The sequence below is a fragment of the Leopardus geoffroyi genome, chromosome A3 (assembly GCF_018350155.1).
Source record: "Leopardus geoffroyi isolate Oge1 chromosome A3, O.geoffroyi_Oge1_pat1.0, whole genome shotgun sequence".
Lineage (NCBI taxonomy): Eukaryota > Metazoa > Chordata > Mammalia > Carnivora > Felidae > Leopardus > Leopardus geoffroyi.
Genome location: NC_059336.1, coordinates 127,062,315 through 127,074,486, shown reverse-complemented (window position 1 = coordinate 127,074,486; position 12,172 = coordinate 127,062,315). Strand labels below are relative to the sequence as shown.

Below are 12,172 nucleotides of genomic sequence, written 5' to 3'. Positions count from 1 at the left end.
CCACGTCGGACTCTGTGCTGATAGCTCAAAGCCTGGAGCCTGCTTTGGATTCTGTGTCTCCCTCTCTTGAAAATAAATAAATGTTAAAAAAAATAAATTAAAAAAATAAAACAATAAAGTAAACTGCATCTCAATCACCAATTTCAGTGGATTATCTCAGAAATTCTACTAGACAATTAACCAATAAAATACTTCTGTCTTTGTCACATGGCAAGTAATTTGAACAAAAATGGATTCTTTGGGGGCAAAATGTAAAAATAAGAAATGCTTTAATAAGTAAATAAGTTGTAGTTTAGTGTAAAAAATTCCACGGGATTATAGTGTAAACTGCTAATGGATACCCAATACCCTTTCTCCTTGGGTTTGTAATAAACCTGGTTTCCTAAATCCAGGAAAAAAAGTGAGGCAAACATTTATTTTTTTTAACTTTATTAGTCCAAGCAATAATAACTCCCTTCCTCCCACATTTTAACTGCATGCTTTTGTCATGCCAAGCAAGAACCTGAAACTGAGAAAGATGGAAACTACTGGAACATTCTGTCAGTATTGGAGAGTAGTTACTGAAAAAGCAGAATTAGATTACTGAATTGTACCTAGTTCCACCACATTACAGCCACATAACCTCTAGAAAGCATTATAATTTGGACTTTCTAAAGTGCTAATAATCTCATCTATAAAATGAAGATAATCATATCTGGGGATCAAATAATATAAAGATGGTGAAATCATTTAGAAGCTATAAAATAGAAAGTATTTTATTATAGTTCTATGCTTATAATTTATGTCTAATGTTTAGAAAAACAGACAAAAACAGAATAAAGACATTGAAAATCAATTGGTTAACAAGTGCTTTTAAATATGTTGAATGTAGTGGCACCTGGGTGGCTCAGTCAGGTAAGCGTCTGACTCTTAATTTGGATTCAGGTTATGATTGCATGGTTTGTAAATTGGAGCCTCACATGAGCCCTGCATAGAGACCCTTATTGCTGTCAGCACAGAGTCTGCTTGGGACTCTCTCTTTGCCCTTCCCCCCGTGCTCACTGTCTCTCTCAAAATAAATAAACATTAAAAAATATATACTTTAAAAAATAATAAATATTGAATGCGGATTATTTGTGTAACAGTAATTCAACCAAGGTGTAAGACACACATATATAAATGTTAAACAAAATTTCTTTATAGCGGTTACTAACTCTAAATTCAATCAAAGACCATACATTAGTTAAAACAGTTCAAGAGTTTTGTTTTTAGGGATGCCTAGGTCACTCAGTCAGTTAACCGTCCAACTTTGGCTCAACTCATGATCTCACATTTGTGAGTTCGAGCCTCACCGCTTCGGATCCTCTGTCCCCTGCCTCTCTCTGCCCATCCCCTGCTCTTTCTCACTCTCTCTCTCAAAAATGAATAAACATTTTAAAATAAAGTTTTGTTTTACACCAATATCATATATTCATTTTGCCTTTTGAAATGAAAAGCAAACAACATAAAGCTTTTACTTAATAATTAATAAACAAGTTGCCATTACATAGTATCTTATGTTCAAATAGAGTCTCACAGTTTATAAAGTATTATCCTATATACTATTTGAGTCCATCTTTACAACAGCCTATAAACTATCTACTAAGTGCCAGGAAGAGAAAGATTCTTTGGTTAAGAAATAATATTTCAGTCGAACTTGAGGTATTAATAGAAATCTTAATAGAAGAGTTTCCTGAGAAGAGAGAAAGAACACAGGAAAGAGTACAGAAAAGGTAAAGCCCCGCCCCCCCGGCCCCCCCCCCCCCCCCCAGTACAATGGAGCAAAGAACACTAATGACACGTGGCAGGAGATGGGGCTGGAAGGTACACGAGAGCCAGAACACAAGGGGTCTTGTATGGTGTGAGAAGTAAGGAGCATTTATTTTTACCATTTTAAGCGAGAAACTACTCAATGGTTTTATTCAAAGGAGTGATGTGATTTTATGTGAGTTTTTGCAATCGTTATGAGAATGAAAAAAAAAAAAAATAGTCCAGCAGTGAGATGATGAAAGACTGAATGAACTAACACAGCGGCAGTGAGGGGTGTATTTGAGAGACGTTGGGAATATGGAATCCCTGAGATTTAAGTAACGATTTGACAGGGAATAAGAGAGATGGAAGGGCTGAAGGTGATGTGCAAAGTTCTGATTTAGAGCAAGGGGTTGATAGTGGACACCTTCCAAGTGCTAGGGAGTATAGGCAGACTGGTGGGAGCAGAGGGCAGAGGGCATAATCACTTTGTAGATGTTGGATTTGAGGTTACTGTGAGAAATGTGCATGAAGATGTTCTGTAGGCAGTTGTAAATAAGAAAATAGACAGCAAGAGAAAAGTCTGGATTTAAGATCACCCATAGTCATTTCTTCTCTTCTGGAACATTCCTTCAGGATGGTATAATGAACTTAAAGGAGAAACATAGTAAGAACAGAAAACAAAAATTGAGGGAGACTTCTGTTTCTATTCTCCTTCATGTGGTAGATGAAAATGTGGGAATGCTGGGATAGGTAGACTTTTTCCTGGACTTGTTTCCTCCCCTCTCCCCCTCCCAAATTAGGTGCTCTAGAGTCAAGGCAGGCAAGTAGCAGTGGGCCACACGGTGGAAGATTCTGAACACGTGACTTAGGGTTTGAAGTTTTCTCAGAAGAAAATGGGAGACTACTGAAGAGAAATAAGATGATCACAGTATTCACAATATTTAGGTGAATAAAAAAGTAGTAATTTATAGGGGCGGAATCATGACATTAATTGGAGTGGGGTGAAGAAAGAGAAGCTGAGGCTAACTGCAGAAGGCATCTGGAGACATTATTAATACATATTGCCTCGGTTTCTTTCTCATATGTAAAATGGATTATAAAAGTAGCTATATGTAAATAAAGTCATTGTGAATGTAATATTGCATTTAACATGCTCAGTACACTGCTTGGTACACAGTAGGTACTCAACAGGTGTCTGATAACTGAATGAGATCAGAAGGAATTCAACCTGTAGCCACTGTTAAACACAGCAATTAATTCTTCAAACATTTTTCTTTTTCTGTTTAAAGTATCAATACAACCCACTCTTAGAAACTCTAGTACAGGTACTAAACCCACATTCTGGAAGACAAATGAGAATCATCAGTGATCTCTTCCTCAACCTCCTTATGATGGTCAAATGAACTTTATTTTTTTTTAATTTTTTTAACATTTATTCATTTTTGAAAGACAGAGAGAGACAGAGTTTGAATGGGGAAGGGGCAGAGAGAGAAGGAGACACAGAATTTGAAGCAGTCTCTAGGCTCCAAACTGTCAGCACAGAGCCCGATGTGGGGCTCAAACTCACAGACCCCAAGATCATGACCTGAGCCAAAGTCAGCTGCTTAACCGACTGAGCCACCCAGGTGCCCCCAAATGAACTTTAAAGGAGGAATATGGTAAGAACACTAAAAAATGAAGGAGTCTACCGTTTCATTCCTCCTTTAAGCATGAAGTGAAAATATAAACCCAACTGTGAAAATCTTCTGGTAGAGAACGTGGGTTTGTTTTTGTTGGTAGTCTCAGGAGTGAAGAATTCATATTTTTATTTTCCTTTATATTTTATGCTAAAATTCTCTGTTGAGCTTAGGAGTATCATTATAAATTCAAAGGAACTATATTAAGGAAAATAAAGATTGAAGGTAGAAATAAGTTAGTAAGATCTCCTTTAAGCAAGAAGGGCTTTTGAAGACCCTTTGGCATCAGGTGATTTCCAAAGTACAGAAGCTCCAGAATATGAATTCATGATTATATTTGCAGTGGCTATTCACACAACTAAAGAAGAGTACAGCCTAGCATACAGAACTATCTAAAAAGTCACTGAAGAAAAAAACAGGGATCATATTTAGTGTAATTCTGCTATTTTATGTGGTGAAAACACACAAAAATAGTGGTGGAAATTTCCAATTTAAGAGCTCTGCTGGGATTCTATAGGTCAGGCCCCAATGTGGAAGACAGAATGAAGGACTCTCCATTCTTAAGGCCGCATACCACCTACATTTGTATGACCCGTTTCTTTTCCTTTTTAGAGAGAGAAGGGGGGGAGGGGCAGAGAGAGAGAAGAAAGAATCTTAAACCCAGCATGGAGGCAATGCAGGGCCCCATCTCATGACCCTGAGGTCATGACCTGAGCCAAAATCAAGAGTCAGACACTTAACTTACTGAGCCACCCAGGCAGCCCACCTGTATGTTTTTTTAAAAATAGGATAAATAAAACAGAATCAACATAATTATCTCATGTAATACATCTCCTCTGTAAGGATTAATACCTTCAGCTTTCTGAAACAAAGACACTTTACCTATACAAGAAAATTGCTATCATTATTCTGCATGAATTTAAATTAGTATAAATCCACTTTCCAGTTCCTCTCTTTTCATTTTCCAACGTTGACTTTCAAACACTTAATTTTCCTTCCAATTTCCTAAATGCCCCATGCCTTAAGTTCCACCATCCTTGGCTCATATACTTTATACACAGCATGTCTAATAAATAATATTACCACGAGCTCAGAGGACCACAAGCTCAGACCTGTTACCCTCCAGGCGTTCTGTGCTTTTACTGTCATTCTCAGTGTTCAACTTGTCTATGTCTCCATTAAAGTGGATGGCAATATTAAATTAAGTTGTGTACACCTAAAAAGTCATTCTTGGTTTTGTTTTGTTTGTTTAAATCTGGGAATGAGTAAAGTGGAAGTAAGACTACCTGGGAAAACAATATAATTTGCAACAGAGGAAAGGAACATGGCTACCCAGTTGTTTCTGGGCAAGTGAGGATTCTACTAGATATTCCAAAAAAAAAAAAAAAAGCCAAACAAACCCCAAAACTCCTCTTTCCAGCACCTTCCTCCCCCCCCCCAACTCTCAAAAATCTCCAGAGAGTATGAAAGCTGACGCCGCTATCCATCCAGTGTTGCCATCCAGTGTTGCGGAGGAGACTTTAAGTAATAGAACAACTGCTATAGCTTGATGGCAATGGCATTCTTTACTCAGCAGAGTGCGGTATTCCTGTCCCTTCTACGCCTGAGCGGGGGACCAGGCACCTCTGCTCCTCTGTGGTCACCAGAAACATCTGCAAATGCCTAAAGAAACAGAGGGTTCCCTTATTTTTTTAATGTCTGCCATTCTTCTTTTCAAGTTCATTCCACTATCCTAAAAAGGGAATTGATTTCTGTAATTTAAACAATAGTCCTTTGGTGTCTTTTAGAATTTGCTTCCCCTACTGTGATTTCATGCTGCATATAAAACTCGACCAAAGGGCATCTCAAAAAAAAAAAAAAAAAAAAAGTTATCAACAACAAAACATTAGAGCTTAAGAAAATAAAGCTGCAAAATAGCTGGAGATTAAAAATCAAGATATCGCCTTAGGACGCCAAACGACGCTTCGGTGCAAATAAAACTTTTTAAAAATTCTGTCTGCCCAATTAGACAAAAGCTGCTTCACAAAAGCGCATGCATCTAAATCAAATCTCCCCTACAACAGAACACGGTTTAAAGTATCAGTGGTTCGTTTCTTCCTAAACACAACTTGAAAGTAACTTATCTAAAACCGAACAATGCCGCGAAAGAGAACGCCAGGGCGCAATAAATAGGCCTGTCTCTTTCACGCCGAGAAATGGCATCCTGACCCCTTCCTTTGGCTGATGCAGATTGCAGTGCGGAGGCTGTTCTCGAGAGAGAAACCAGAGAGCCCAGCGTAAAACGCTTTAGTAGGGGAAATCGACAAAAGATGAGAAATTACTCTGAAAGCTTTGGAGATTGTCTCCGTGGCCAACCAGAACGACTCCTCCAGAGCTGACTTTTGCCCCCACCCCATCCCAAGCAACTGACGGAACCTCTCGGCCGGTCCCGCTGCGCAGTGCGCACTGCGGGCCGGGAGCGCGGAGCTGGCGCTCGCCAGACTCACAATGTGCTCAGTTGCCGCAGCGCGCCCGGGTGCGCGCCCTGCTCCGCGAGACTCCGCGCTCCGGGTTTCCGCGGTCGCCAGCACCCCGCGGAAGAGCCCCGACGGGAAGGGACTTCTTGGAGCGGTGTCCCGAGAGTCCCGCGAGCTCTCTCCTCTCTGCGCAAACTGCCGAAGGCGACTGGCCCAAGAAAGCGCGTTCCTGGGCTCTGGGCGGCCAGGTCGGCTTTGAGCGTCAGGCTGTGGCTCAGGTGCCACTACTGGGGGTCCTCACCTGGCACAAGCCTTTTACAGGGCCGGAGACTGGTGGGGCGGAGTTTCTCCTGGTTTTCTCTAAGTGGCCTCAAGTTATTCCCAGCTGGACTCCCCGACTTGGCAGCCAGGAGCAGCTCCCTCCTGGCAACGGAGATTTGTCTGTCTCGAGCTCTTTTGCCACGAGAGATGCTCTTAGTGTCCTCAGAACCAAAAGATTAAGTAACACTGCAGTTTTCCTGAACGTGGTAAGGTGTGTGAAATTGTAAAGGTCTCTATTTAAGGAGAACTTGGATCTTCACTGTGCCTCCAGAACTGCCTCCCCTCTTGAAAATAAAACTCCCTCCTGAATGTAAACCTCAGGATGGGGTTTTGTTCGCTTCATGTATCCCCAAAGCAGTGGCTAATACTAAGTAGTTGGTTAATGCATAATTTTTGAATGAACGAATGAATTAATGTGCAAACATACACACTTGAGGAAAACTGATCAGGTTGGAAACATCTGGGAACTTTTGCTTTCCTGGTAGGGAGGCGACCAAACATTTACTGGACACTACTCCTTGCCAAGTCTTCTAGGCTTTGGCAGGACAGTGGGGAGCGGGGGAGGGCTAGCAAACACATGCATCCTTAATGGACACAAAAGGGGGCACTATAATATCGCTTGGTCCAAGCCCTTAATCCTCGATTCCAAGGATGGTTTGTTCCCTCCCATCTACCACCCCCTCCCCGAGCATAGTCAATAAATATTTATTAACTGCATACTGAAGGCGCTTGTTAAATGTTTGTTGATGGTTAGCATGATTTGTCCAAGGTCATACAGGGCAAGAAGTCTCGGAACCAGCTCCCTTCAACACACATTTCTCTAACCGCTCTGGATAGGACTGTCCTCCCAGCATAAGACCCTAGGATGCAATGGCCCACGGAAAGTGCCCACCATAACTATTCCTTCACAGGGGCCGGGGAGGTATGGCCACAGCTAGCTCTGGGGACATACTTCCTTTGGAGAAAAGGATTTCTGCAGTTTTCTCTGTCATCTTACAGCCCGACAAAGGGTCGGTCGGGGGTCCCCTGGGAGCCTTGGCTGAGAGCCTTGGGAAAAGCAGGCTCCAAGTGTCCCATTTCTGGCCTTCGCCTTCACCACCAGACTCCATAACAGCGGGGCGTGGTGAGCCCAACTTGCTCTCCCTACCGCCTGTCCAGGTGGAGGCTGCTCCGGTAGCCTGGCTCCCTTTTCCTCTGTACTTTCCTTTTGAGTTTCTGCTAAAATCTGGAGACATGGAATCCATCCGCGGGAACTCCGAGCCCCTCCAACTGAGCATGCGCCAACGCCAGGCTGCTTTTGGTCACCGGCTCCACAGCTCTCTCCACGCTGGGGCTGCGGAGCTGGAGGAAGAGGGAGGAGGGGAGAGGGGAGGGGGTGCCTCGAGAGGCGGCGGCTCGCGCGCCTGCGCAGCCAGCTCCAGGGACCCTAGGTTTTCTATGGGATTCCCAATCTGCAGCAGAGACTTGCCCGAGCTTGTTGCGGCGGCGGCTGGGCTTGCGAGGCGCGATCCAAGAGGGATTTAAGCAGCCTACAGCTCCAGAGAAAAAAAGAGCGCGAGAGAACCACACACAGAGACGGCTTAACCGTTTATCTGAATTATACATATATATAAAGAACTGTTGAGTTTTATTATTTTCATTAAGTGACCGTGCGCAGCGCTATAACTGTAAGTGGAAAATGCAATCTTCGTTGCTTTTCTGCATGTGTAGTACAGCCAATTGTCTGAGAGATGCTTTGGCTATTGTCACATACTTTGCATAGAGCGTCCAAATGCCTGGTGACAGTTGCTTTGGTTAAGGCTGGCCATCTGAATGTGTTGTTAGTCAAAGGGGGATCTTTGGGGATGATGGGGGTGGGGGAAGGAGGAGTGTTTATATGCGGCGTGTTTGGGGGTTTGTCTGAAGCTAGATTTAAGATAGGTGAAACAGAGGTGCTTTTTTAGTGTAAGTCTATAAATAAGCGGATTTCCTCTCACACACATTTAAGTAGCTGTTTGACCGATTGTGAAGTTTTCCGGTTGCTGATAAAACTATTGAGCGGCTGCAGTCAAGTACCAACCTGCCATCCGTGAGCTTGGTGCACCATTTTTCTCACCGGGGAAGAGCAGTGAAGGTGTTTGCTAAGTGAAACTGAGTAGACGAGATGGTGTGGAAACCGGGGTTGGTTTCCAAGCGGGGTGTTAGTGTTTAGAACCACGGAGCGACGCGCAAAAGAAGCACATTTCTTAGTATTGAGAAATGAGTAGATAATTTTTCGGTTTTGATTCTTCGTCATGATGGTGAATGAGCAAAAAAGGAGAGATGTTCAACCACACAGTCAGCCGTCTGTCTTGAGCAGAGTCTGAGACCCAGAGCCTCTCTGAATGGAAGCTGTCAGACCCAAACTAGTTGCCTACCTCTGCACCCCGTATTCCCATTCTGGAATGCGGGGTTGAGAAATGTAAGCCCAGATGTGTTACATTCGGTGGTGTTTCTTTAAAGGAGAAAAGGTCGTTTTGTGTTTTGACTTAAAATGGGTTGTTCCGTGCCCAGGAACTAAAGCAGGGTCTTTGCAAGGTCAAACCCACTGTGGAAACGGGGGCACTGGTGAATGGCGGTGGAGGGACAGAGGAAATGGTGAGGTTCTGGGCGAGCGCTCAGCACTGCACGGATGGATCGGTGCCCTGTGAGATTCGAGAGTGGGAATCCATTTTTCTAGAGTTGTGCTCCTGCCCATATTTTGGAGACTAAAATGAAATGGAAATGTTAGTGGGTGTAGAAAACACAAGTGGATACTATCTGTGTGTCACATCCCACTTGAAGACAAGAAGAGCGAAGGAGTTGTATTTCTCCATATTAATTTTTGTTTTTAATTTAAAGGAATTTCAGGCTGAGACAAATTAAAAATGAAACTCTTGTGAAAACATATTGGATCCCCACTTCCATCTAAACTGCGTGTGGTGGTGATGGGGAGGTGGTCCTGCATCATTGAATACTTCACCCATAAGTGCACTCTCATTAAGCTTGGGTGTTTAATAACTCCAGAAAACGCTGCACTGAAGCAGTTGGCAGAATGGCATGAGGCAGGCAGACAAGCGAAGAGCATGGCCAGTGAGCTGGATGGATTTCCATGGAAGAAGCAGATTCAGTTTCTGTAATGAAATAAATTTTCCTTCAAATAAGGCAGATCATTATAGGGCTCATTGGCCCTTTAGTCAGTCCAACTATTTTGAGCCCCTCAAAGAAATGTGCAATTTCTTTAAATGGATAAAATTTGAAATAAAAAATTCGAGAATATTCTCTCCGTGGAAACCCAAAGTGTAAATCACTGTTCCTCTCTTCCTTACCCCAGGGCAGAAGGATCAATCATTTGTCATAACTGAACCATACTCCTCGTCCTCACTAAGAGTTGGAATGTGCTTCATGAATCGTGCAGTTTTTACATTGCATTGATAAATGAGTAGTGCAGGAAGAATGGGGGATCTGGTACGAAATCTTAGAGGTGTTTAGTATCAGATACCCTGGCTCATGGGCTGACAGTCATAGAGACGTACCAGACAGAGACCTTCTAAAGTATCTAGTTCAAACCCTGTGTTTTACGTAAAGATGAGGCCATTGAGGCCCAGAAGCTAGGGAGCTAGGGAAATGTCAGTTAACTTCTAGTCTATGAAATAAACAACTACAGAGTAATGTTGAGTGGAAATGTTCCCTTCTCTCTATACTTTTAGCATCTTCAGTGACATCACTAAAGTCTTTAGATAAATAATTGTCTGGTCCCCAGCACATCTTCAAGAGAGTCCCAAGGTTCCTTTTCACACTATTATCATTTCTCCTTTCTTGCAAGGTCTCTTTCTTTCTCTTTTCTATTGCCCCTCACCTACCATCTACCCACCTTATTCACTGTGTAACCTGCCCTTCCTGGCTGCCTCTGCATCTCAGTTAGTTTCTTTGGAATCCTTGGATTTTTTTTTTTTTTTTTGAGAGAACTGGCACATCACTCAAAGCTCGTGTCCAAGGACTTCCCAGACCCATCTCCATCTCCTCCATGCTCTAATCCTTCAGGGACTCCAGGCTTCAGAGACACTGCAGGTGCGGTCCTCACTCTTCTGCCTGTCTTACATCTTCCAAAACTGCTGCAGCTGCAGGGTCTGGGTCCTCGCGGAGTGAGGCGACTGCAGTGTAAACACACAATGGGCCCTGCCAGCTCTCCCCTGGCTCCTAGAAGGCAGAACCCAAATCCAAGATGCCTAACTGTCCCCAGCCTTCTTGGAAATCCTCCAGATGCAGCCACCTGCAGAGAAGGGGAGGGGCGGGGGCGGGGGGCGGAAGACTGAAGGAAGAGTGCTTGAGCGGCTCAACCTGAAGTGGGCGCTAGAGAGGACGGCAGTGCCGCCTGCAAAGCCTTTAGGGCTTGGCAAGCCCTTGCACAGCCTCCTTCTCGGTCTTGCAGCACTGGGACTGCAAAGCAGGCAATGATACCTGCCTACCTGGGCCTTCTTCTCTTTCCTCCTTTTTATATTATCTTTTCCTCTCGCTTGATTTTTCTATTGCTCCCTCGTTTTCTCTCCTGAATGCCTAGATAATACAGCTCTGGGCCATTTAAAGATAATCCAGACCCTCCTGTTCCTTTTTGAAGAAATATACATCTCCCAGGCACTCAGAAGCATAACCAAGGCCACCACAGATGCACCCTTTGGGAAAGTGCCAGGAATTCTTACCTGAAAAAAAGCTGAGGCATTAGGGAAGGCTTGAGGAAGACAGTCTGTTTCTTTCTCCTTTGAAAGATAAGTTAAGTACTCTTGGAAGTTTTTGAGGAAGCATGGAGGTGAGTGTCTCAACACAGTCACCAATTAACATTTAATTTAACCCCTCCCCTCATGGTAACCCTTTGTTGAATTGGGATGAACTCTGTCTTGGATAGAGTCTGTCCCTAACAAATACTCTTGGGTCAGATGTCACCTGGTCTTACTATCCCACTCTGAAAATAGTCGTGCCCAGGCTATTCTGAACACCAGGTAGCCTATGCAGAGACCTGCAGCTGCCAAGCTGCTTCAGTTTGCTGCGCTGTGAATCTCATTCTGCAATAGGGTAACTGGATTAGAAATGTTGTCCTGGGCAAGCTATAGGTTTTCCGTTGGGGTTGCATACAGGTATGGATTACAAACATTGCTGAGGACCTCCTTGGGGAGTTTCATAAAATGACAGTATAATGTCAATAGCAAACAAATGTTATCCTACTTCACGAGAGCAATACCTTTTAATGCCCTTCTAAAGATCTTTTTCTTTGTACTGAGTGATATCTATGCTCCTTAGATTAGTAATTATTTAGAAAGATTGGAAGACTCTTCTCAAAGAAGGGTCACATTCAGTTTAGTCTAAGGTTGAAACTGACGATGTCCATCTCAGTTACATTTAGTAGATATAAATGCGTTAATTTTCCTGAAGTATCCAATGGTACACAAATTAATACATGATTGGTATTTCTACTTTCCCAATGGTTAATTCACATAATTAATACAGTGTAGGAACTGGATGGGATCCATATAAATTACTTAATCCATCCCTCCAATACATAAAAAACATAGGATATCAAGGAACATTTTCATTTTAAAGAGATATCTACAATATGAAAGCATAGTCTACAAGGGTGTATATTTTAATGATCTTTTTAATATTTCCACAATATTTGTACAATGTCTTTTATAGTACTTTATAATATATGTCGATTATATATCTGTTCCAAGAATCAGTTGTAAGCACCTTATTAATTAATTACATCAGGAAATTAAATTGTTTTGACTAAAAACATTGCACAATTAACACTGCTTTCAATATTCTTATGTTACTGAAAGGAAAAGCTGGACTGAATATTATTTTATAATTTATTTTCACTAAAGATATAAAAGCACTATAATAATACCTTCAAGAGTTCATTTTAATCCACGCATAATTTTTATCTCTTAAGAAGTA

General features: G+C 42.5%; 1 protein-coding gene across 1 annotated transcript in view; it reads left to right on the top strand.

Annotated features, from left to right (window-relative positions):
- Nucleotides 1-7,546: 7,546 nt before the first annotated feature.
- The window catches only part of VSNL1 (visinin like 1), a 97,973-nt gene continuing 93,347 nt past the window's right edge, over nucleotides 7,547-12,172 (top strand). The window contains exon 1 of the mRNA XM_045447664.1: nucleotides 7,547-7,890. The gene's annotated coding sequence lies outside the window, so the exon portion shown is untranslated. The remainder of the gene's footprint in view (nucleotides 7,891-12,172) is intronic.